Source organism: Rhyacophila brunnea, unplaced genomic scaffold (assembly GCF_057557595.1).
Source record: "Rhyacophila brunnea isolate RB1 unplaced genomic scaffold, BYU_Rbru_1.0 scaffold_1, whole genome shotgun sequence".
NCBI lineage: Eukaryota > Metazoa > Arthropoda > Insecta > Trichoptera > Rhyacophilidae > Rhyacophila > Rhyacophila brunnea.
Genome location: NW_028232751.1, coordinates 61,948,718 through 61,974,899, shown reverse-complemented (window position 1 = coordinate 61,974,899; position 26,182 = coordinate 61,948,718). Strand labels below are relative to the sequence as shown.

At 33.3% G+C, this 26,182-nt stretch overlaps 1 pseudogene; it reads right to left on the bottom strand.

The window, feature by feature from the left end:
- Positions 1-24,047, bottom strand: part of LOC147080036 (uncharacterized) — a 64,496-nt pseudogene extending 40,449 nt beyond the window's left edge.
- Between the last annotated feature and the right edge of the window lie 2,135 nt (positions 24,048-26,182).

Here is a 26,182-nt window from a genome sequence, read left to right as displayed (position 1 = left end):
CTATCTCTGCAGCTTTATCTTAATTAAATTTCAGAATTGGGTTGAAAAATAAGCTAGTAGAATAGGTCGAAGTCATCAGCATCACCATGAACGGTTTCACTTCCAAAAACTTCCTTCATCTCCCCCTATCCTGGGCAAGAATCTTCAAAGTATCTGCATCGGCCTCTCTATCATCATTGTTGACACCGTTTGACCACCAAAGTTTAATTCTGCCAGTCAACCTCTGACCATCCAGTTTGCCATCAAGCTTGCTCTTCGGCGGCTAGCCATTGTCCATTCATGCTACATGGCCTTGACAATTGGAGTCTTCCGTGTTTAATGAATGTATAGATATATTCTTCTTGAATAAACTTGCAAGTTATGTAGTAATTTAATGTATATGCCATTCGCCTCCTTCTAGTATAGGGCCATTTGTAGGTATAGGTATTCCTTGCGGCAACTTTCCTTTCAATACATCGAACGCACGCTCACGCCCACGCATAAGGATTTTTAAACAACGGGAGAAGATACTAATGTTTTGTTGGTTTATAGGTAAAAAACGTAAAATAATTAATATCTGAAATAATCATTATCAATGGCTTGAGAGAATGTCTCACAACCTTTCATCGTAGAAGTATGTCAATATAATTACATATTATTATAGGTACTTTAGTGTTATACTCAGCCAATGATTTATTACGATGATACTCTCTATATGAGAGATAATTTGTTGTTACATACAACTAGAGTTGAGTATTTCCAGAGAAAATCTCAATCTCGAGACTCGGGATTTCCCGAAATGGTGAAATTTTGAATTCTCGGATTCGGGATTTCCAGAGAATTCTCGAGATATCGGGAAATTTAAAAAAATACCCGTAAAAAATCCTGAAATCAGTGTAAAAACACAAAATCAGACAAATTCCAAAAAAAATATGATTTTTTTTATTTATGTAAGAAGACAAACAAATAGAAGTAGGAAAACAAAAATAATTCAAAATATTACTTATTAAAATAGAATTTCAAAAAACATAGACTGTCAATTGCTGCGTCTGACAATCGCACACGCTTTTGAGACACACAATTCCCTAATCTCCGCAAAATTGCGCTCATTTTGACTTTGTTAAATCAGTCGTTGAACGTTTTGTGTTTTCTGTCCACTTTTTTCATATAATATTTGACAACAAAGAAATCCCGAATCCCGAGAAAAGATTCTCTAGATCCGGGATTTCCCGAAATGTTAAAATTTTAAATTTTCGAGATTCGGGATGGAAAATCTCCTCTACATACAACTCCTGTATTTGCAGTAACATTTGGCGGATTGTTGTAGACTCTTTAACATAACGATAATAGGATAACAATGTATATAGACAATACATTACATATCAGACATGTATTTAACTAGGTACTAGAAATATTTTTTTTAAACAATACGACACTCGGCGGGTCTAGAACCTACTGGATTCGACCCAATGTACTTTACGACAAAGTTACTAGTATTATTTACATCTTGAACCACTCAGCAAATTGCGTTAATTTTTGGCAATTGGGTTTTGCGACTTAAATTAAGGTATCGATTACCTATATTAATTATTACTAACCGACGCCTGTACCTATATTCAGATTTTAGTTATTTATTTCAACTTTTTAATAATAACTATTTTTTCATTCAACGACTATATTTTTCAACCAAATTCGTCTGAATTTATCTTTTAACAAAATTATGAAATATGTATTAGTAGATTCATACTATGTTTGATACCGTTGTCAATTTTTGGTCACGTTTATTCTTCAAGTGTTGCGACCAGGGAATACAGAATTAATGTGAACTAAAATACCTAACAGGTGTGGAGTAACAGGCACCCGACCTCTAATGTGGAAGAATATGGGAAATACTTAAAAACGTGTCAAGAATATGTCATTCTAAGCTTTTCCTTCGTTCTGACAACTGCTCTCGGTTGGTGCACTGACGCATTCAATATTGGTGTATTTAAAAAATGCAACAGTCACTATAATGTGTGTGTTCATTTTCGTAGGATACTCATATATCCAAAACCCTGCTTCAAAATGTAGTATAGTAGAGTATAGCTTATCTGAATTATATTTATGAATCTATTCTGTGGTTGTGATCAATTTTTTGTAAGTCTGATAAGGTGGCAAATATTATTTTACAAAAATGCATTAATTTATTAACTAACTTCGTAAAAACTTCGGCATTTTTGAAAACGTTCAAAACAATGACGATGGAGATACCGCAGTAAGTTGCATTATTTTATTTTTCTTCACAAAAATGCAATTACCACATGCAAATAAATGCATATTGTATGTCACCGTCAATAAACGAGACTTCCAGGCTTTGCAAATTGGCCATAAACTTTCTCAAGAATGCATTTAGTGTCTTTGTGAAAAGGCGAACGAGTACGTGAGAATGTCGTATTCATAGTGCACGAAGAATATGCATGGTTGTTTAATCTCATTATAATAATAAAATCCTCATTTGAATAAACCTACACTAAACCACTCTACACTAAACGTCAGTGAGAAGGCCTAGGTGCCTGCTATAACAAATTAAAATATTTACCATACCTATTTCTTCAATTTTTTTTGTCCTTCACTATTCTGCCTTTCCAAGGAAGAAGACAGTAACTCGCAAAATTTGTGAAATTGTGCCATCCGTTAGGTTATTTATTTTTGAAATTTATGCATCTGTTCACTTTAAAATCACTAAAATACCGTTAAAATCCTTAGTGGAAAAATGGACATCTGCTAAAATAATACAAATTTCTTAGCAAAAGGGAGTAATTTCACCTATTTATTGCAGTTACTGCTTGTTTATTATGACTTTGTTTGTATTCTACTAATCCTACTAATAAAAAATATCACCGGTTTACCCACCTACTAAATTTTGGGGGGAAAAACACTTTATGTCATTTATATCGAAAGTGTGTGAGAGTTAGTTCTTGCCTTCTTCCTTGGAAGGGTAGTATTATTGATCATCGTTCTACGCTCACGATGGCCGAACGGTAACTTGACGGCTTATAAAGTCTAGCGTCCCTCGTTCGAATCCCGGGTCTGACAAATTCCCATGTTGTTTTTAAATTTCTCGTAAAATCGAAAATCTTTGGTGATGGACCAATCCACTCGACATAAAGGTAATAACATTTTTTTTAATTCGTCATCATATTGCAAACGTGAGACATCTCTGAGTCCGGAAAATGGTACGTATGTAGTTGACCGTATCACAGTGTATCGTAATAGGGATTGCAATTTGCAATACCGGTATTTCAAAACCGGTATTCCAGTATTAATCAATACCGAAACACCGGTTTTAAAAATCCAAAATACCGAAATCTTCGGTATTAAGAGAGCACACGCGTTTACGTTTTTGAAAATTAAATTATAAGTTATGTGCTGCTAAAATGCAAATATATTGAGTGAATCCAACAGAGGTGAAAAAATAATAAAACAAATTTCATCAAATATATTTATATAAGTAATTGTCGCGATGAATTATCATAATATTATTTCGAAATAGAAAACATCCGTGACAAAAATGTTCAATTATTCTATATGCGTTGAATTTAAGAAGCTTTTCCTGCAGTCTGCACTTGATGAACTTTTGGGGGATTTAGTTAAAATTATTAATATATTTAAATTATATGTAAAAAATCACTAGTTCTACAATTATGATCAATACATATTTTTAAATGTCAACATAATAAATGTAGGTATGTAGGTTTTTGCTATAAAATAATATTTTTAAAAGATTTTAATAGCTATATTTATTGATAAGCACCTACTTCTATTTTTTTATAATATTTAAGAAATACCGGTATTCAATAAGAAATACCGAAAAACCGGTATTGATATTTTCATTAGGTATTGCAATCCCTGTATCGTAAGATATCGTATCGGAAACCGACGACAGTAAGAAATTGAAAAGAAACCACCGGAATAGAAGGGAAATACAATATAAGAAAATAAGTAGGTAAGTAGATACATTAGAAATGCAATCATATCATTCATATTTATATTTGAATGATTCAAAAGTATGTTAGCAAGTTGGGACTCATAAGTATGTAAATGTATTTTATTTTCGCAGTTTTGGACACATACCATTTAGTTGGTGCGGGAGTAAGTACAATTTGTAATAAGTACAACATTTTTACGATAGGGATCGAAACCAATAGGCCGATTCCCATTTGCACTACATTTAATAAATAAAAAAACGTAGGTATGTAGTGAAAGCATTTAGAATTACAATATGGTTACTAAATTAGTACCTATCTAACGAACGTATTATCGTCATTTTATCGTTCGTATTATTGTTTGATTCTCTAATTTAATATACATACTTAAGTAGAAATATGCGTTACTGTTTTTTTTTGTTTTGAAAATATGACAAAAATATTAGTTAATACATTGATGAGGATACTAAGCCAAAAGGGTGGAAGACATGTTTATAACTTCTTGTGTTAATTTGATTTGAATGTCGTCTTCAGTTTCTCAAAATCCAATATTAGGGCGTTAGTGAAAAATATAAAACAAAACAAAAAAAACTATTTCAAATTGCTTTCCTGTTAAATTGCAAAATGTAACTTACTGCGTTATGACTCGATACGTTAACATATTATTATTATCATATGACTTTTTCTACCCTTCAGGTATTTCAATATGGCGATCCATGTTTGCATATTTATTTTTAAATTAGCTTAGTGTCCACATAAAAGCTGTTTGACTCTATACCAAGTCATCATTGCCTCCCCTTGTATGACGGTACCTGGGAATGAATTAATGTTTATCCATTACGCCATGTCCGCTCTCTTTATTATGGGGTTGATGTTCGAAGGGTGGTTAAATGATGCTTTTAGTTATCGTTCTATTATTTACATATTACGTCATTATTAGTTAATATTTAACAAATAATCATTCCAGAAGATGTCGTAAGTGAAGCGTTTATTTGATGAGTCTGAAACTGAGTAAAACTTAAATTAAACAAAAAAAAATAACATCAATTGATTTGGCGTTTACGTAATATAACTCGATTATAATGGCTTTTGGTTAATTCTAGCATATTTTCGTTATTTCGTAAAAAAAATAAACCTATCTCCAGAACGAAATAAACGCTGATCATGAGCCAAAAATAGCAATTAAATATTTCAAATTAAAACTATCTTTAAACATGCATACTTATAATTTAATATGTTTGATAATGTAATACTGACATATCGACTTAGGTTAGGAGACGGTTCTAATTTTGTTTCTCCTAGTGCAAAATTTAGTGAATATCATTAGGTACCATTCATTATGCACGCGATCTAAGAGAATGTCGATTTTTTAAGACTTTAATGAGAAGGAAAATGTCTTGAATAAAACATAGTACCTACCCACTAACATCAACTAAATTTACCTAGCTCCCTAGTATGAAGCCGGAACCGGCTTCTAGTAATCGCATTGCGAGAAGTTTTCTGCAATTTAGTAATAATAATATCAACTGCTGTTTTATGTTTTTGTAAAAAAAAAATGATTAGCTTTAAGAATTCTAAATTGTAGTAAATACCTGCAATTTTCCGACACCGGCAGCTTCGCCAGCGACAGGTTCTAGTCAAAGAGGTAAAACAACCATCGATGAGCAGGAGAAGCGACGATTACATGATATTATTATCGTCAGTCGAAGGTTATTGGGTATTGGTTATTGGTAGTTGGGTTGTTATGGGCATGTTTTGTTGTCAATTTTGAAATACATTTCTGTTAAAATCTGTGATTTTTACACGTATAGACTTTTTTTCGATTTTTGCACTTTTTTCGATATGCGAAAGAAAAGGTATCGACTTTGTTCTTGGTAGAATAAGTAAATTTACTCACAATTTTATTGTCATAAAATCTAGCGTTTTTTACTGCCGAATAGCTTGTTTTCGTACCTCGTTTGGCACGTTTTTGTCAACGACAGTTGGCAACACTGCTAAATACTTACAATTATCGGTATCATCAAAAGAAGACCTGAACGTCCGGTAGGACATTGCGCAAGAAGAGATGTAAAGATTCACTGCCAAAATAATTTATTTTAACAAATTGGCAGGACAACGTAGACGAACTTGAAGGATGGGGAAAGTTTCTGGAAACGGTTATGAGCATACATAAGTGAAACGGCAAATAATTTTCAACAGTAGGTGGAACGAAATTTCGCAGTCGTCGCCAATCGGAGACTGACATTCGAGGTGTGAATAGGTACGTCAATTTGTTTTGTGATGACGTCGGAGGAATATATTCTTAAATCGTGTAAAGATGACTAAAAAACGTTCCGCATGTACTTGAAAAAGCAAACATATCAATGAATATACTATTATTATTACGAATATAATAATAAACATAACATTAAAAGGACGCACGTTGAATTTTTATGACAAATTATATTACGTTCGGCTCGCGTCATTTGTACAATCCGCGCATCGCCTAGTCACGATCTTTTTAGACCATGCCTCAGCTGAAGTATAGCCTTAATGTCCAACAAAGGGTAATAGGCGGCTCTCGTGGTGCAGTTGGTAAGGCGCTCGCCTTCCACCCAAGAGTTCCTGGGTTCGATTCCCGGTCATGACAAAAACATTTATGTGTTTTTCTCAAAGCCTGGGTGTTTGTGATTGTTCAAAATTACTAATAACCACCTTGTACGAAAAAGCAAGGACATGGTTATTAATAATTCTAAAAAAAAAAAAAAAAAACAAAGGGTAATGAATAAGAGTAAATACGGCATTATTATATAATATCTATTATATATTAGTTAGTTATATAATAATACAAATCCAACATAAAAAAATTCCTTGTGAAGATACATTAAACTCCCACTGTACCTACTTACCTACCCATATAAAATACTTGGATTTGCTTTACCCAAAGAGAAAAAAGACAACTTCGAAGTGAAAATTTTCATAAAATGGTGACGTATAAATAAATTCTCAGTGTTATATGATTATTGTTGTAATTCTGTGTGTGTCGTTGTGGTCGTTGGAGTAAAAGTGAAATATATTTATTTTTATGACTGCACATATTTCGTGTTCGGTGAAACTGCGCGGCCGCACGAAAGGTCGACTCGGCCAATAGAGTGTCTTACCCCCTCCCTCTAAAGGGGTTAACTCGCTAAAGAAAGAATAGGAACGGGGAGAATCTAGAAACGTATTTTTTCGGTTATGACTGTTTTTCTTAAGAAATTGTTAGTTCTGACTTCGATTCTGAAAAATCCAATCTCGAGAAATCCATTAAAAAAATATGACTAGAATATACAGTCGAGCTCAGTTATTGCGATCACGGATATAGCGAGATCTCGGATGTAACGAGGAAACATTCGTTGACATTTTAGTTTATGATTTTCTCCATATATTAGAGATATAGAGCTAAAAAATCGTCAAAATTTTTCTTAAAACTGTTAATGTGTGGATCGTTTAAGAACATTTTGACCCTAAGAAATAAAATACACTAATATACTAGTGAAGTGTCTAAGTACCTACCTAATTGGTGTTTTCGACGAGAAGATTGAAAAAGTATCCACGCATATGGTTGAAAAAAAATCCAAGGTTTGTGAAGTAAGTAGGTAGGTACCTACCAGCGTTCATTACAATAAACAACTTCTTTTGTAGTTTATGAATGCCATGCTTGTTTCGGTGAAAAATTCTAATTGTGTATTTTTGTTTGAATTGCGACTTTTTGTGTGTGACCGCTCATTTAAAAATATATATTCTATGATATAACGAGTAACGTTTATTACGAGCAAATTCAGTCGGTCCCATCTTCCTCGTAATAACCAAGTACGACTGTATAGTATTTAGTTTTAAATAGTGTTGGTGAAATAATTGCGGAATGCTTACTGATCACTGATCAGTATAATAAGTTATTGAATAAATTAAAATTTTGTTGACATATCTATTATGTAAACAAAACTTACTTTCAAAACATCAGGTAAAAAATAATGGCAATTTTTTTATATGTAAAAAAAACCATTAATCTTATCAGTCCGAAGCCGTGACTCATTCCAAATACATTATTTACGATGATGACTGACGATGACGGACTAGTACCTATACGTTTAGTTAAATATGAGACTTGAATATGTAGGTACATAACATATATAGGTGCATATACTTATTATATTATATATATATAATATAATACAATGTCATATCAAGCACTACGATGAAAACATACTCGGTGTGCAATATTTTATTTTACATAAAAATCTGTTAATTATAAGATACATATTATCGAGGTTGATAAGACAAAATGGCGTAAGCGTCATTTGGTTAAAAATGAGATATTAATTATGGGATTAGATTGTTTAGAATGTCATCTGCAATATTCCAAAATTACGGCAGCAAGAAATATTCATTTTCGAGGTTACACAATTCGTCACCTGAATACAGAATTGTTCTTAACTCACATTTGAACTATTTTGCAAAAGTGTTTTTTGAAACATCCTTTTTAAGGTATTTATTTTATATATATACATTTATGCATTATTATTGTCATCAATAGTCCTACTAAAATATGATGTACGTATTCATTTATCTACTTATACAAGTAATAAATAATTTAAATAGGTTGTTTCAATGAACTGGATAGTTAACTGGGTATGATAATACGCCCACGATGGTCTAGCGGTTACGCATCAGACTTATAATGTTATGGGTTCCGGATTCGTATACTGGGTCGTGTAAATTCACATATTGTTTTTTCAATGTATTATCTATGACCCAGAGTATTATGGACATAATATATTGTGTAAGTGGCTAACATCCATTTCTTATTAAAAAAATCTGTTAATAAAACTCTCCACTTTGCGGAGGCTCATATTATGATCTTCTTAGGATCATACACGGTTAAAAAAAATCGGTGCGTGTACTTATGTACGCGCGTTAGAAGTTATACTTCTTTGGCGTAACAAAACAAAACTTCTGATAACCTAGATTGTTCGACTAGCTCTTGATTATCTTATTAAATTACACACTCAAGAAAAAGGGCCGCTTATTGGAGTGCCGTTAGTTTATTTCTATACACTTTAACTTATAGGTATTACTAAATTAAGTATATAATTATTTCTCGTTGTTTTTATTTTTAAAGTAACAACTGTCACTCTGACGTTTAATCGTTTGATTACGTAAGGAATTGCAATTGGCTGACAATAATACATTCTATTATCAAACTTGCGTTTGTATACAGCTGACTGATTTGCTGCTAAATTCATACTGTCGCGCATTTTCGTAACGGTGTGCGCGCGCAGCTCTCAATTTTACCAAACGCCCCAAAAGAAGTATAACTTCAATAAATAAAAATAAATTAGTGACGAAACCGATAAAAATCTTATTTTAAAATTTCCATCTTTTCTGTAAAGTTGCAAATCGTCACTTAACCTATTTTGCTTCAACAGAATCGTATTATTACCATCCGATAGTGACTCAGTGAGTCTTATGATTTATTTATTTTGAATACATTAAAAATTAACGATTAGCGACAGTGTGTACACCAGCGATTTCCAAACTGGGGGGCGCGGAGTGTTTCAAAGGGAGGCGCGAAAAGTTTAACACAATTAATGTAGCCACATGTTTGCAGTTTGCAAATGCATAGTTTATAAAAATGGCCGCTAGTTATAAACTACATAAAAAACAGTCCTATAAAAGATTGTTTGCAAACCTGACTAAAAATATGACGACTAATTTTATAATACCTCACTTCAATACTATTGTGGAACACGCTGGCTATCTAGTGAAAAAATAAAATAAAATTGTCCAATCATAATGTTGAAATTTGAGGCAAACTTGTATAGAAACGATAATTTTGCTGTTAAACGTGTCTATTTGGTTAAAATTAAAAAAAAATAAAAAAGACAAAGTGAAGGCATTCACAAAAAAAATCGGAGCTTTGGAAATCAAAGTTACAAAAAAAACTAAGTTCGCCATGTTTCCACTTTTAAATGATTTCTGCGCCAGATATATCGAAGCAAACAAAAATCTATTTACTGAGTTCTTGGTTAGTTTGCTAATGCTCATTATTTTATTATTTAATAGTAAAAAAAAGTCGCCTGCGGCTGCTTTGTTTCAAGACTATTAAATATTTTAAATATGTGGTTGTGCGTTACAATTTGACGTGATACCTATTTGATGATTGATATTCTTAAATGATAACTGTCGTGTATGATTTAAGAAACACTACATTAGAGCGCCACACGGCCTTTAACCTCAGCGATAGGTAGGTGGGTCCGCCAAAGATCTTGGCCTGGGGGGCTGCTTCAGGATGTGGGGCCAATGATAGAATCCATTTGCCAATGAACGATGATGAATTTGGATTGACTACTATTGAAATTGATTGAGCTAATAAAGAAGCACATTCATCGCATGAAAAACAAATTAATTTAAAAATGAATATAATATAATATAAGTAGTAAAACCTTGTATATTTTAATATTTTTTTTCATTTATGTATTAGTACATTGTTGACTATTTAAAAAGGTGTCTGTATTATTTAATGAAATAAAGGGGGGGAGGCGCAAAGTTTAGATTTTTTTTAAAGGGAAGCGTAGTAACATAAAGTTTGGAAACCACTAGTGTACACTGTACAGCATTAAAGAATAAATACATTTCCTATGCTAATTTTAAATGGATACGAAGCTACACTATAGACTTTTAAGTTATTAATATTCATAACTTGATAAAATGTAATTCACAATTGAATATTTACACATCGAAAGTCAGCGGCAGTTTTTAATGAATCTGTTGAGGCAATCGCTTCATCAAAATATTTTAAAAGATAGATAAGAGATTTTAACATAATGTAAAAAATAATTACAAGAACTTTTTATATAAGTTACTACAACGTTTTTAAATTTTCTGTTGAATCATATAAACTTGACTTGACTAGCTTAAACGATCAAAAAAATTGTGTATAGACATGTCATATTGATTTCCATAGTAACTCATGTATATATTAATAATTTAGTTACTAGGACCCCAGACCCTAGCAAGCAATAATGGTGTCGAAATAACTTTTCATACAAAACAGATTTAACTGAAAATGAATTCAATTCTACTTAAAGATGGCTAAAAGTATTAAAAATTCACTGGCATCATATTCTGATATATTCTAAAAGTTTCAAATATCTAGCTACTCGGGAAGTTAGTTAAAAACCGATTGCAAGATATGTACCGGAGAAAGAACCACCGGACAAATAAGAATACAAGCTAAGAAAAACGTTGTAAAATAAAGCATAGCGTAATATGAAGTAATGGTACAAGTCGGTTATGGGAAAGCCAGGCGGGAACCGCGATAATTGTCATAGCCGATTTTGGCAAAATTCATGAATTCAAGAATGAAAACCTAACCTAACCTATCCTAACCTAACTTAACCTAACCTAAACTAATCCAACCTAACAAATAATCCAGTATATCGGCTATTTTCAAAATTTGTTTGCCGCTGGCTTTCCCATAAACGACTTGTATCATAGTAATCAATCACCGTGTAAAAACTCAAAAAAAACATAACAATTGCTAGAAAAAACATAAATTTGAAAAGAAAAAAAAACGTAGAAAAGGCTTTTGACCGAGCGGGACTCGAACTTATAAGTCTTTCTCTTTTTGGATGAGTGCTTTTGCCGTTAAAAAAAAAACGATTAGTCTATAATGCATGCGAATTATTACTCTACGTTTTAACTAAAGTGGGTATTTTAAATTATCAATCAGGTGGCAATAATTTAAGGAAGCTTTGTGATTATTTGAGGTAAATTACATTTTTTCTAGATTGTTTTCTAATAAGTAAGTAAAATTATGTTTTTCTATCGTTAGGTAATCAATAAAAAAAAGTAACATTTTTTAATAATAACCCTATGTATATTCAATATTGAATAACAAAATAATAAGTATTGATGTATGATTTAATGTGTGGTTCGTCTACCAGGTAAAATTTTCACAACAGGACCAAACTTATGACAGAGGGCCAAACCTGTCATAAGAAGACTTAACCTGCCATCGCCTCGGGCTTCCTTACACCTAAAACTACTACTGTTAGCATTGTTCAAAAGTCAAAAGGGCCTAAGTGACAATTTTATTGGGTTTGTCAGGTATTTTTTAATGATTATCCTACTAAAAAATAGATACGATAAACCAAAACTTGCTTCGGTGATTTTGATAAAGAAACCACAGAGGGAAATTATTGAGGGCCTTAGAAATAAAAACCGAACTAAAAATGTGTTATATCTTTCTTATATGTAGATACCTACCTATAATTTCTGTAAAAAGTAATTTTAAGTCTTGTTTATAATATACCTATTAATACAATTTAATATTAACCTTTTATAATACTTCTTTAGAAATAATACTAAAAAAAATGAAAACTGCCGTTTTTTGTTTCTAGATCCCTCAATAATTATATCACGTAAAGTTTCAAATTGTGTCTAACGCTTTTTTGGCTTAGCAAAATCGATATTGTACTAATAAGTCTACTACTACAAAGCTTGAAAAATTTCCCATCGGTCTTTGACTTAAGTATTTATTTTTGGCGGTCGGTAGGGGTGGCAAGGGGTATGGATGGATGGATAGGGTGGCGATGGTCGCAGAGCTGTGGGGTTGAGCCGTGAACAGGGTTAATGGGGGCTAACAGACGCCGCGTGTCGCTCGTTTGTGTTTACCCACCTCACTCAATTCATTATTATTTAATTATCTCTCCCATCGCATATATAATAACAAACCCTGCCAGTGTCTGAAATTACATACCAAAGGTAACAATAGTGAATAGAAAGTGCGCAGAAAAATATGAATATTGAGCTTAATAATTGAAAATTCAATAGAAATCAAAAAAGACCATTGGGAAATTCGATTATCAAACACCTAGGTAAAGTATCGTTACGGGTAGCGGAGATTGCGAATTCAATAATCAACAACTTGATTGAAAAACGGTTTATATTTTAAATAACAAGATAGGCAGTGTACAACACAAACATAGACCCCTCCAAACTAACATTTGGTGTGAAGCATTAGCAGTTTTTTACGCCAGGGAATATCTCAGGAGCAGATACCCAAGACAAAGGTCGCCACGCACTTAATTCTGCTTCGTACAGTTGACAATAATTATTCTTTAAGAATTATAGTGATGCGGTCCATCCGGTGAGGGACGTGCTCCCAGCAAGTGATAATTCGCTGGAATTGTTACACATTAAGCCTAGTTTTTTTTTACATTTATGTATAGGTAGGTAGACATTGCAGCCACTCCGTATTATAAGACCGCCATAAGCCAGTTTCGACGTTATCTGCGTTAATTTAGTGGTCGTTATTATATAAGGAGGCAAATAAGAGGAGGTACGTGGTGTGATAGATTTCTTCAAACTGCTGTCGCTCGGCTAATGGACTTCGTCCCGCGTTGGCTTGAAAATCAAGAATTTCACCTATCCTGAGCCAGGGTTCCCCTTGATTAGCGACAAGAAAAACACCGAGAGTGTCGACAGCAGACAGTCGATAACACATCACGGGAGATAGCATTTTGCAAAGAATCCTCTCTATCCGAAGGGAAATGGCTGGAGCAATATTCAACTCGACGCGGAGTATCTGGGACTCACGACTGTACTCGGTTAAAACCAAATGCCGCATATTAGGATTCTGATGGTCCTGCTTTATGGTAGCGAGTATTTTAATCTGGCTTGCCTGTTCTTCAAGCCAACTGGATTGAAGCGTCCTGGAAGACCACTAAACACTAGCTACATAGTGTATACGGCGGAGCTACGGGATTCCAGATTGACCTGGAAGACTAGCGAGCGACAGAGATTCATGGAGGCGCCGTGTGGTGTCATTATGCTCCAACGAAGAGGCATGGTCAAAGATAAAGAAAATATTGCTGATTGTATGTATTTAGCAATAAAATAGCAAAAACATGTTAACTGACAATAACATCAATTATATGTGATAATGAAAAGAAATACGTTGTTTTTCCTGTTACATTTAATTCACGTTAACAATAATTCAAAATGATGACTTATCGGATGTAATGCCCTCCCCCTTTCTCCTCATTAATGGGGGATGTGACCGATAAAGGAAATGGTATTAGATGGAAAAGCTTAAAAAAGTGGGAAACGTGTTGGACGTTAATGAATTCGTATCGTGTGGTCATGTCGGGGGTGATAGGGGTGATAGCGAGTCGGGAGGCGGACGTGTAGGATACCGGAGGGTGAGACGTCACACAGGCGTAGAACGCCTTACGTTAGGGAAATTTATTTATATCATGTTAAATATTAAAAATATTAAATGGTTTTGTTGATTTTAAATAATTTCAATAATTGGGTCAATACAGTTTTTAAACATTTCTTGTATGATCTTGGCGGGTTTAGGTTATTAATCATTACATATTGTGTCAAACTACACATAGACTTAGCTATCGCAGTACCATTCTGACGATAAATATTAATATAGCCTGAAGCAGCCACCAATAACTCAAAAATTGTTGTAGGTACAAATAAGAAAAGGTTTTGCTAAAATTCTATTAATAATGAAATTCTTCCAAGTCATAAAAAAACAATCATTGAAGATGAATTTGTATACTGTCTTATTCAAAAATAATTCCTTTTCTAATATTGTAAAAAAATAAAAACTATTTTATGTAGGTACATACCTTCTGTATTTTTCTAGATTAAAAAATAATTACAAGATAAAACAATAATCTTCACACGTCGTAACGATATTCATTGTAGTGTAATTAATCTGGTAGTATTTTTAATTACAATATTTTAGCAATAAAATTCAAATTGCATTAAAATTTTAGGATATTTCCTTATTTTTATTATTTTCCTTGTGCAAAATACGCAGTCTTTTAATGAATTTACAAAAATATTTGCAAACGGAATTGATCAAGTGATAATTTGAAATAGCTCCATATATATAACAATTCTATTATCTATATATATATAAATTAATGTTTGTTTGTCTGCCTGTCTGTCTGTCCCGTATGCATTCCTATACCATTCATCCAATCATATTGTAATGAAACTTTGGTGAGTTGTTGTACGCACGCCCGCGAAGGTTTCTGGATTAGTACAACTATCTTCTTCTTCTTCTATTCTATCTTCTTCTATTCGTATGCCTTCCTAAAGGTACCAAATTTGGAAAATCCATGCTTCTCACATGGACAGCTGTATGTGGCCTGCTCACGCGTTGGTAAACCTGATTAATTATTATTCGTGTACGCACCAGACGGAAAAACAAAAAATATTGTGTATCCAAAAGCACTTCAATAAAAAGAATTAAAACACAAACACTTTATTTCTTTGAGTGGCATTGCAACGCATGCCGGGTACTCGCTAGTAATAAATACAATAAAGAACTTAAAAACATACTTGAGTCATAGTTTGGATGGTGTGTTTGTACCTACTTATATCAAAGTTATATGTACGTTTCTGTGATGTGAGAAATAATTAATAATTTGGTTGATTACAAAAACAGAAATATAGTAAAAATTCATTAAATGATAAATTCGTGGAATTTGGAGTTCTGTTTATTAAAGGACTTTCTGTCTGAATAAAGATACCACAACGCGTTTATGTTTAGGTTAGGTTAGGTTATATTGGTAAATTTATTCCAACGATGTCTGCATTTCGCCGTCCGCTCAGCTGAAGGTATTGCCCATGGTGCCCATTTTTTCTTTTATTAAAATAGCTCCATGAATATTATGAATTGAATTAATCTATGGTATAATAGAATATCAATAAATATAATGGTTACGTATTTAATTCAACGACGGTAAAATTTCAAAATTCACAACGCAGATAATCTAAAATTTGTGCATAGTTTATAATTATCGCGCACGCTACTGACATTGTTACATTATTGAACTAAACGGGATGATTTATTTATGGGGTAACTTTTAACAAAAGAGTGAAACGAAGATTTTTGGCGGGTGTTTTTAGTCCAATCATTAAGAGTGATAAGGATAAAAATAAATTCCATAGATAGACATAATATATCATTGACTGTTTATTACAATTTATTGTCGTATATAATCGGGTAGAAAAATAAAACCTTACACATATAATTCTTTAATAGTAACTATAATCATGTATTATCTATATAATTAGATTTATCAATTTTTCTCTTACTGAGGTGTCCCATCCTGTGTCATTACTTACATTGCCTTACTATTATTATTAGGTTTTACGACAAGATAGTATTTTGAAAATTGATGTACTAACCAGTATTTTCAACATAATATTATAAATATTTCATTGTCATTAATTGCTAATTATTATATCATAGATTCAAGAAATATTAAGTGGATATTAGTTTTAAAACATTCAAGAAGCTCTGTAACATACTTTGACATCTTATAACGGGAGTAGTCAAAATATAAATCACTACGACAGCTCCAGATGGAGCATATGGACGCCCTGAAGATTTAATGAGCATTATAATTATTTACCGCTCAGTTCTCAGCTCGACCATCTCTACTCTCCGGGTGTAAATTGTAAATATTCATAATATACAACATGTGAATTGCATCCAGACTGCACAATGCGATCCGGGACCTGGCATATTAATGGCGCGTATGTTTCATATTCTGCTGATTAAGTTTAATGTCTGCCAATTTTTAATACTCAGTGTTGTATTAAACCTATAGTAAGTACTAAGCTATATCTTTCGGCTATGAAAATACTTCGGGATTCATTGGACTATAATATTTCGTCAAAGAGTTTATGTTTTATTTTCTCTTAGGTTTCATATTATTTGTTGTATGTGTCTAATTGTATATAATATGATTTAAATTGTGTAATGTAATATTAGTTGATGATGATAATGTTAACCATTTCTGATAGATTGCTCTACATTTTCCGATATGCAGACACGTCATGCAGACATCTTGGAAAATCTCTTGGTATTTGATCAAATTTAATCAGAGAGAACAAGAAACACCTCCCTCTAGATTGGATAACCATAATAAGACTGTCACGAGATTCCCATTATTAGATACATGTCTTGAAAGTGACTGAAAGCCGAGAAGAGTGGAAACAAGCTATGAAGCATAATCGAGAGTCGAGATCATAATATATAGAGATTTTTAAATCCAAAAGGACATAATACAACATAATGGAAAAAAAAATATTAACGAGGTTAGATCATTAAGTGTTCTAAAAACTCACCAGCAAGAGTAATTCCGTAACGAACTTACAACTATTTGATGGTAGGTAGATAAGTTATTGAAGAATATAATGACGAAACTAATAAATTTATTATTTCAGATCGCTTCCCTGTAAAGCAGCGATTTCCAAACTGGGAGGCGCGAAAAATTGAACAATGTAACCACTGGTTTTCAATTTGCAAGTGCATAGTTCATAAAACGACATACTGCAGGATCCATTTGTCGATGTACAATTTAGATTTTGACTACTAAACTTACTAAGACAAATTATTTTAAAAATCAATATATTATAGTATAATAATAATACATAGTAAACGATGGGCCCTACAAGGGGAGGCTGACAGGACTCTAGCCTGGGGGCCCATAGTGACGAGTTGACCAGATAACTGAAATAAATACACACAAATGACAATTTTTCTATAATAGTAAAAAATAAATCGCCTAAGGCGCTATTTTACTTCAGACATATTAACATTTTAAAATATGTCATTGTGTTATGCAATTTTTGATTATTATGTGCCGATACTCAACTACATAATTTAAGTGTGTGTAGGTATTAAAATATATAAAAATACACTGAATACGCTTAATTTTATATCGAACACCTTTTGAAAAACGCTGGCGAAGAGTGGAGGTCAGCTGTGGAGATCCAGCATAAGTGTGTATTGTATTTGTCGGAGTTTCACGGATCACCTTTTCTTTTCTTATCTTTTGGTCTCGGTAGGTTTTAATTAAATTTTAAAAATTAACCAAATCTAACTTCATTTTTTTGTATTCTTAGTTCAATGAGTGCTATATTTATATTGAATCTCGACTGCGTCATACTGCCTTTAAATTTAGTGATAGATAGGGGGCCCACCAAAGGCCCTGGTCTGGGGGCCCGCTTCAGGATGTGGTGGGCATGTTCTTATTATTCTGTAAATTCCGTTTTTTTTTCTTTCATTTTTTGGACTATTATTTTACTACCATTTAAAAACTTAACTTAACTATTATTTTATGAAATTAGGAGGGGGGGGCGCCAAGATTGGATTTTTTTTAAAGGGTGGCGTAGTAACATAAAGTTTGGAAACCACTGCTGTAAAGGATACAATTACCTAATTATTATGTACTTATGTCGTTTTGGCTTAGCAATCTTAATAATGTGGATTAAATTAATTTTAGTTATAATTCTTGAAATAAAATCTGTTTTCCTGAGTTCGTATCTGAAGCTATTAGGGATCTAATTATTTTATTATGGTTGTCAACAAACCTCCGCGTCAGAAGAGGACATAAATGGTAAAAGCCAGAGGGAGCAAAGTGGTGTATTGTGAAACGTGGATGTAACCACTAAATGCGGCGAAGGGAGGAAAGAAACTTTTGTAGGGTGAGACCTACACTAATATTTAGTGGCACAATAATATTGAATATTTTTCAATCAACTCAGTAATACAATTATTAAGAATAGATAATAATATACTCGTAATACATATTTGTTTGGAAAATTAACAATTTTCAATACAATAAATTGGAATTTTGACTTCTCGATTCTCTTCTTGTCGTATTTTTTTAATTTTTTAGATCTTACGGCCAAAATATTTTTTAGAAATTCTATTCAAAATGACAGTCCAAATCTTGTTTTAGTTCTTCTACCAGAGATTTTAGGCGATGCGTAAATTGTGAGATTCTCATTTTTATGCTATCGTTAGTTTTTAATAATTACTTATTAGATCAAAGCTGTTCATCCTATATATCATTAAAGGCATTTATTTTTGTTGTCGCCGTGCCTTTCTCACCCATGGCACTTTTTATTAAATTAATTATTTCATTAAACTCGGACAAAGCGCACTTGAGAACGTGGCGATCTCAGTCTTATGTATCAGCTCTTGAGACATTTCCAGGCGTAAACAAGTGTTCATGCTTTATACCAACTGTAGGGCCGAGCTGATATAGCCGTGATAGCTCGATTAAGACCGAGTGTAGTGCAGGGCGGGTTGGTTTGGAGGGCCCATGTTTGTGTTGTTTAAAATTATTAATCGTGAGTTACACTCAAAACTCCGAAAACCATAAATAAATTGTGTTAACCATTATTCTACTATAATTATAATGGTCAATTTCACGCTTTTCGTTGACGTACGACGTCATCTTCCACTGTAGTTCACGAATCACGATAAATTCATGGATATATTCTTCTTAGTAATCCTTCCATTTTGTATTAAACTTAATTTAGTTAAGTTTACTTTACTGTGTATTCACCCCACAGTTGCGTGCATGATTCACGTGGTCGGGGGGAGTCGAAATGGTTTACGATACTTACAATAATAATTTCTGATAACAGTCAAAACAACGAACCATAAAATATCAAAAACCAGATGGTTGACCTCGCGCGCAGTTTTTGCCAATCTTTTCACATTTTTAACCCCTACGTAGGTACACCAGTTAAAGGAAACGATTTCATTGTTTGTGTGTAGTCAAGTATGATTAATTATTTATATTATATCGAAATAATGTCAGACATTAAAGTTAATCCCTCCAAACCAAAACCCGCCACGCACCACACTCAGTCTTAATCGAGCGTATCACGTCGCCCTACATTGGCGATGTGAAGCATCTAGTTCAGTTTTAGGCCGGGAATACCCTAGGAGAAGATACCCAGGACTAAGGTTGCTACGTTCAAAGTGAGCTCTGACTGAGTTTAAAGAAGTTACTTTCTAATGCAAAGTGCCGGGGAGAGAAGAGCACGGGGAAATTATAAAAATAAAAATGATTCTAGTGTATACTTAGGTATATAACAAAAATAATGAAGCTAATCATACGGATAGCAAAAACTATGTGAAGAGATCTTCACGCCCGCAGTAAAACGCCGCAAATTTTTAAAATGCAAGATAATTGGCCTTAGTAGCAACCAAGTCGGACGGCCCGATGGGCCCAACAGCTGGTTGGACCGACCTGAGCATCTCCTCCCGTTCGGGGCGCATTCTAAGACATTCCCAGAGGATGTGGTTGGCATCCTGAATTCCCCCTCCGCATGGACATGTCAGGCGGCTTACAAGTCTAAGCTCAAAGAGCTTGCCAGCGAACTCACAGTGTCCAGTCACAAATTGACTGGTGTGATGGTCAGGAGTCAGATATTTGGTTATCTCCAATCGCAATTTAATATTTGGAAGAAACATATATGTATGCCGGCCCTTGGTTGATTCATCCCACCGTCGCTGCCAGGTCTTCCACGCCGCGTCAAAGACGTATTGTCCGCGTCAACGAGGTTACTTTTTCATCAAGGTTACTTTTTCAGCAATGACAGACAATATGACACCAACATACTTGTATCGTGACGAGGCGGACCTCAGCGGAAGAAATATAAAGACAGACATCGAAAGACGTGGATCGGCTGTGTGAAGAAGAACTGGGGCAGGATGGAAAGACCAGAAAACTGAATATTGGCATATAAGAGACATGAGTCAATATAAAATACTTATGGAGTGGTACCAAACCTGGAATATGACACCGAGAAAAAACGAAAGGAGATGGAATTGTCGAGTGACAAAACACACTATAGGCATTTTTCAACATTCACTCCGGATTATTGTAAAACCTCCTTTCCTACATGAAAATTACATGCAAATTTGGGTATTTTTCATCAACATTTTATATCAGCAAATGTTGAGAAAATAAAATTATACATATTTATTTAGTAGGTATGAAGGGGCAACTGTTTTTTGTGACCTTTTCTCAAGTAGAAAAAGTCACCAGAGCAGATTTTGTGACTCAATGACTCAATTATTGACCGATAAAATTATAAATGTGCCACTTCCATGTCCTGATAGTACGAAGCTGTACGGAATAGATGTACCTAAACATTACGAACTGCGAATTTAATGTATTGGAAAGAAATCAAGTCAGTTGATTTCGTCAACCATCGTTTGATTTTTTATAATGACATCATGGCATACTAATTATTAGTATCGTGTCCTCTGTGCATATAACCAGAGTGTTACCAGTATTGTTGACTCTCAACGAACTGAGAACTAGGGGAAGAAAAAAAGAAGCTATTTACACTGAAAACATCGCAACTAGGTATAAAGCATTGTCCATGGGGAAAAAACTGTGACTGTGGAAAACTGTGGAAAAGCTCTTCAGGTAGATATTTCAAAAAATACTATTCGAACTCAAAGTCGAGAACTTCTTTTTTTGAGTGTAAGTATATTGACTAAAAATAAATTCACACTTTTTATTATCAGTTAATTAACTTATAAAAAATATTAAAGAGAAATGACAGATCATAAGATGCGAGTTTTTCAAGCTAGATGATTAGTGCAAAATGTTATAATAAACACACGAAATTGATGACACTGGCCCATAAACATCGAGGAAGAATAACAATCTATTTTGCACATAAAGTGCTCTCCAGATGGTTCGATTTTTGCGTTGCATAGTGGATTAATATAATATTATAACTTTGAAACGTTAAAAACGAAAGGTGCATGTTGGACACAGCGCTTAAATACCAAAAAAGCGTTACAGCACTGAGTCTCGAAGATATCGTGTAGCAATAATAATAATGATAATAAACTATGGAACTTGTAAAAATGTTACCCGCCGGGGAATGGTAATATTTTTTTCACCGAGCGTGTCGCGTACTAATTTATTGTGTTTTAATCTTTTATCTTTTTCAGTTTATGGTAGCCCAGTGGCCAGTAATTAATATTCCCCGACACGATAAAATAAACATAAGCCAGTATTAGCCTACATTCCCCCAAGTAATGGCACTTGATAAATTCTACAATTTTTTCGCTAATGTTTCTCTCTAAGTACATTGTCATATAACTTCAATGACATTCGCATAATTTCACAACAATATGAAAAAAAATACTGCCATCTCCCTTGGTAGTCATAATTTGTATTACGTATACCTATATGAATAATAATATGAACATCAAGTTGAATTGAATTAATTTACCTCTATAATAAAATTAAGAAAAGACAATTAATTATTAATACTTTTTCGAGACGATAATTATTTTGTAGGTACGCATCATTTTTAATATATAGGTAGCTATATTCTAATGGATTTAAGTTTTGTACTATTCCATTTGAGTCGTTTTTTGCGACCCGGGTTTCGCCTTTCGGCATCCTCAGGCACTATGTGCACTCACCAAAAGATACATATACACTGACGACGAATACAAAGAATTCTAACTTACCTACCTATCAAGTCAAGGATTACAATCAAAATATCACATAGTTGAAGTGTTTGTAAAAATCACCTACCACTAATAATACAATCAATTGGTATGGGTATACATCGTCAACACCCAGATGATTAAATAATAATCAATAAATACTACATTCAAGAGGTATAAAATCGTCAAAACTAGGAATTTAATAGAGTTAACTAATAAGATATATCAATAATACCTATACCTAGTTATACCAGTTAAACCTTACATGCTACTACGTAGGTACTACTTGTTTATATAACAAATCCACAAATAGGCACACTATATATATGTATACACATATACACAAACATATATAATATATCCATCAAGTACCTTCGGTCGATGGTATTATTATAGGTTATGTAGCTGCTATATGGTTAAATTTAACATCTTTGAGTTGTTGGGGAGGACGTCTCTGATACCGTGGGTCGCGGGTTTGTTCCTGAGGCTAGACAAAGAACGTTGCTTGAGTACAAGCACTCATTGGGGTTGGTGAATGGCTAACAAATATTCGTTGCAGAAAATAAAAATGTCTATTAATTATCTTCCACTCTAAAGAAACCTCTATGCTTCACTTAGGAGCGAATATGGTTAAAAAATACTTACTAATTACTGCGAAACGTAGGTTAACGTAAGTATATTTATCAGTGACGAGGGGTGAAAGTAGGTTGTATAGTGCACACTAAACTTTATCAGTCATACTTATTTGTTTTCATTGAACATACAATTTTCAGATGGTTCGGGTTAGTTTTTAAAATTAAATTAAGCCCTGCCCGAACCAAACCATGATAATTTAGGAATGTTACGGGCAATTCGGGAAAAATAATGTACATCTTCAAGTCATACTTATTTAATTTCGTTGAATTAAGAATACATATCACACATGGTATTGGTTAGTTTTTCAAAATTTATTTAGCCCTTCCTAGACTAAACTATAATTATTATCATAGTATGCATTATTTATGTAGGAGTAGGATCTTAACCGCCTACACCCACCCTTCGCCACTGATGTATACAGTTGTGGGAAAGTGCCTAATAAATATTATGTTATGTATTTTTAGAACTATAGAAAATAAACAATTTCTCAGCCGTAGTGCCGTTTTAACAAATCATTTATGAGGCCATAACAGTAATGTGTATAAATTGTAATATAAAATTGTGACAGTGTATCTAAATTGTGTGAAAACTCTTTAAAGTATCAAGTAAAAACAATATGCAAAGTAAACGCTGGAAAATTTTCCTTTTGTTGGCGGAAATTCATGAAATGAGCATGCGCAGTAGAAGATATAACTCCGCCCCCTTTTGCAAGGGTCGATACTCGTTCTGCAGACATGCGCCGATGACTGTTTCGCTATTTCGATTTTTACTTTAAGCTCAAGATATTATAAACACAGTGCTGCTCAATTTTACGAGGTTGTCGAAAAATTAAAGACCTTTATTATTTAAAAATTCAGGAAAATTTTATTTTTATAAAAAAACCACTTGAAATTTTAGGTCCCCACTATTTTGACGTAGTCCCCGTTACGATCGATGCACTTGGTGAGCCGTGGCACTAGGTTCTCGATTCCCTGGTAGAACTCCGGCCCCTCCGACCTCAAAAATGTTCTCATCTCTTCCTTCACGCCTCGTCGGTCGTTTTCTGGCCAAATGTTGCTTCGGGTGAAGAAAAAGAAGGAAATAACTCGGCACCAGGTCGGAGAGCAGGATGATGGAGGACATCCCATTTGAAGGAGTCCAAAAGCGTTAAAAAGACCTTAGCGCTTTCCACACGATTTTGTTTGTGAGCTTCCGTCAGCATTTTGGGCACCTAACGAGCACACCTTTGCGTACCCCACTTTTCCCTTCAAAATCGTTTGTATTGTAGACTTAACGTCGCTATAGGATTTGTTTCCCGAATAGACCAAATGTCAATTTTACAGGAGACGAAAAACAAATTTCACTGTCGTATATTTTAATATCAGTAGATGTAACAATCATTCTTTCTATACTGTATGATTGCAACATTATCTAAGAATAGATTCCAAGAATAATATACTGGTATAAATCATTAAATGCACAGAAAATGCGTTTTATTTACAAGTACTCACTGTGGATATTCGGGAAATTTTTAGCGTTCTCTTAGAATAATGGATATTCGGGACAAAACATGGACGTTCGGGATTTAAGACCGTAGCGTATTGCTGCACGGCCCACAGATTACTGAGTGGTCAAAAAGTACGCGCCTCAAATGTTATATTTATTTACACGATAATTGTTAATAATTACCTCTACTATTTAAATACTTAATGATCGTAATTATCCAAGTTCGTATGTAACAATAACACGCGGCAATCGCTTTTTTCGGTTTTTTTTTTCGGATTAAGTAATAAAATAGTTTTTAAGTAATTAACAATTTTTTTATTGAACGAATATTTCACAAGATTTAAGAATGTACCATTCTAATAATTGAACATACTTACATATTTTTTTTAAATCACTTCTGAGAAAATATATTATAAGGTATCTACTACTTCAATTACTAACCGACGTCACGGTCATTTCTCCAATATTTTATGATGGTACTTACTCGTACTTGCTAACAATTTTGTATTAATACTTTTTCCAAAAAAAAAAAATCTATTTATATATATCTGTATATTATTATATATATATATATATATATATATATATATATTTCTATAATTGACAATTAAATTTATTACAAACCACCAAATAAATATTATATATTTACTATTGTAAGGAACAACAACACAAAATAATAGCATGTATAAATTAATTACCATTGGCTGCTAATATTAGGTAGGTACCAATATCATAAGTATATAATATCCACCAAATAAATAGTTACTAACATACATATTAAATTAAAATATTAATTATCAGCGCATTCAAAAATAAATAATAGCATCGCCTTTATTTTTATAGAAATACCTAGATTAAAAGTAAAATAAAGACAAACAATGTTTGATTAATAATAATTTGAAATAATAATTATTTTTTACGTCATAGTAGTTGCCGGGTCATACTGTAGAATTCATATAACCGTTGGGATTTTGTGTCATTTATCAAAACAAAATGCAGTTATTTAGGTTGAAATACTCACTTCCACAACTCTATTGTAAGTTCAGGGCGAACTGGTGGTGTATCAGCTATGAATGATCTCTTCAAATTTGATGAATTCACTATTAAAACAATAGTAACGTTAAAAACAATATCAATAAGACGAAATTTGAAAGAAGTCTCCAGACGGCGGAAAAATATGAAAGTGGGCGTGATTGTTTTAGAGCTAGACAGCGTGAATGTGGGAGCGAGATGCACGGCGTGAGCGCGGTTTGATTGGCTCAAGTCATATTCGGGAAATAAACACTCAGCCAGAGATATATTTAGACCGAAATTAACTTGGATATTCAGGTACGAATAGTTGGCCATTCGGGAGAAAACCACGGAGTAATTGTAACTTAACATGGCGTATTCGGGTTTTTTAAAAAAATATCTCTGTTCCTAGATAAAAATATATTGTTTTTATAAATGATTTCGGTAGAGTTCGATAAAAGAAATTGAACTGCATTAAAATGTTGATTTCGACAAAAATGGATATTCGGGAAACAAATCCTATAGCGACGTTAAGTAAGATTTAGACACAGACTGTCAGACGGCGATTTTCACAAACTTTATCCTTATATTTCCTTATACTTTATCATTGATTTTCTTCAACAAAACGTCACCAATTGAGGACCTCCTTCCTCTACCCTCCTCATCATGAATAATTGTTTTACCACTCGAAAACTCATAACGCCCCTTCCTGGCATTCTGCTGGTTCATCACATTACCATAATTGGATGTGAGACGACGATGGATT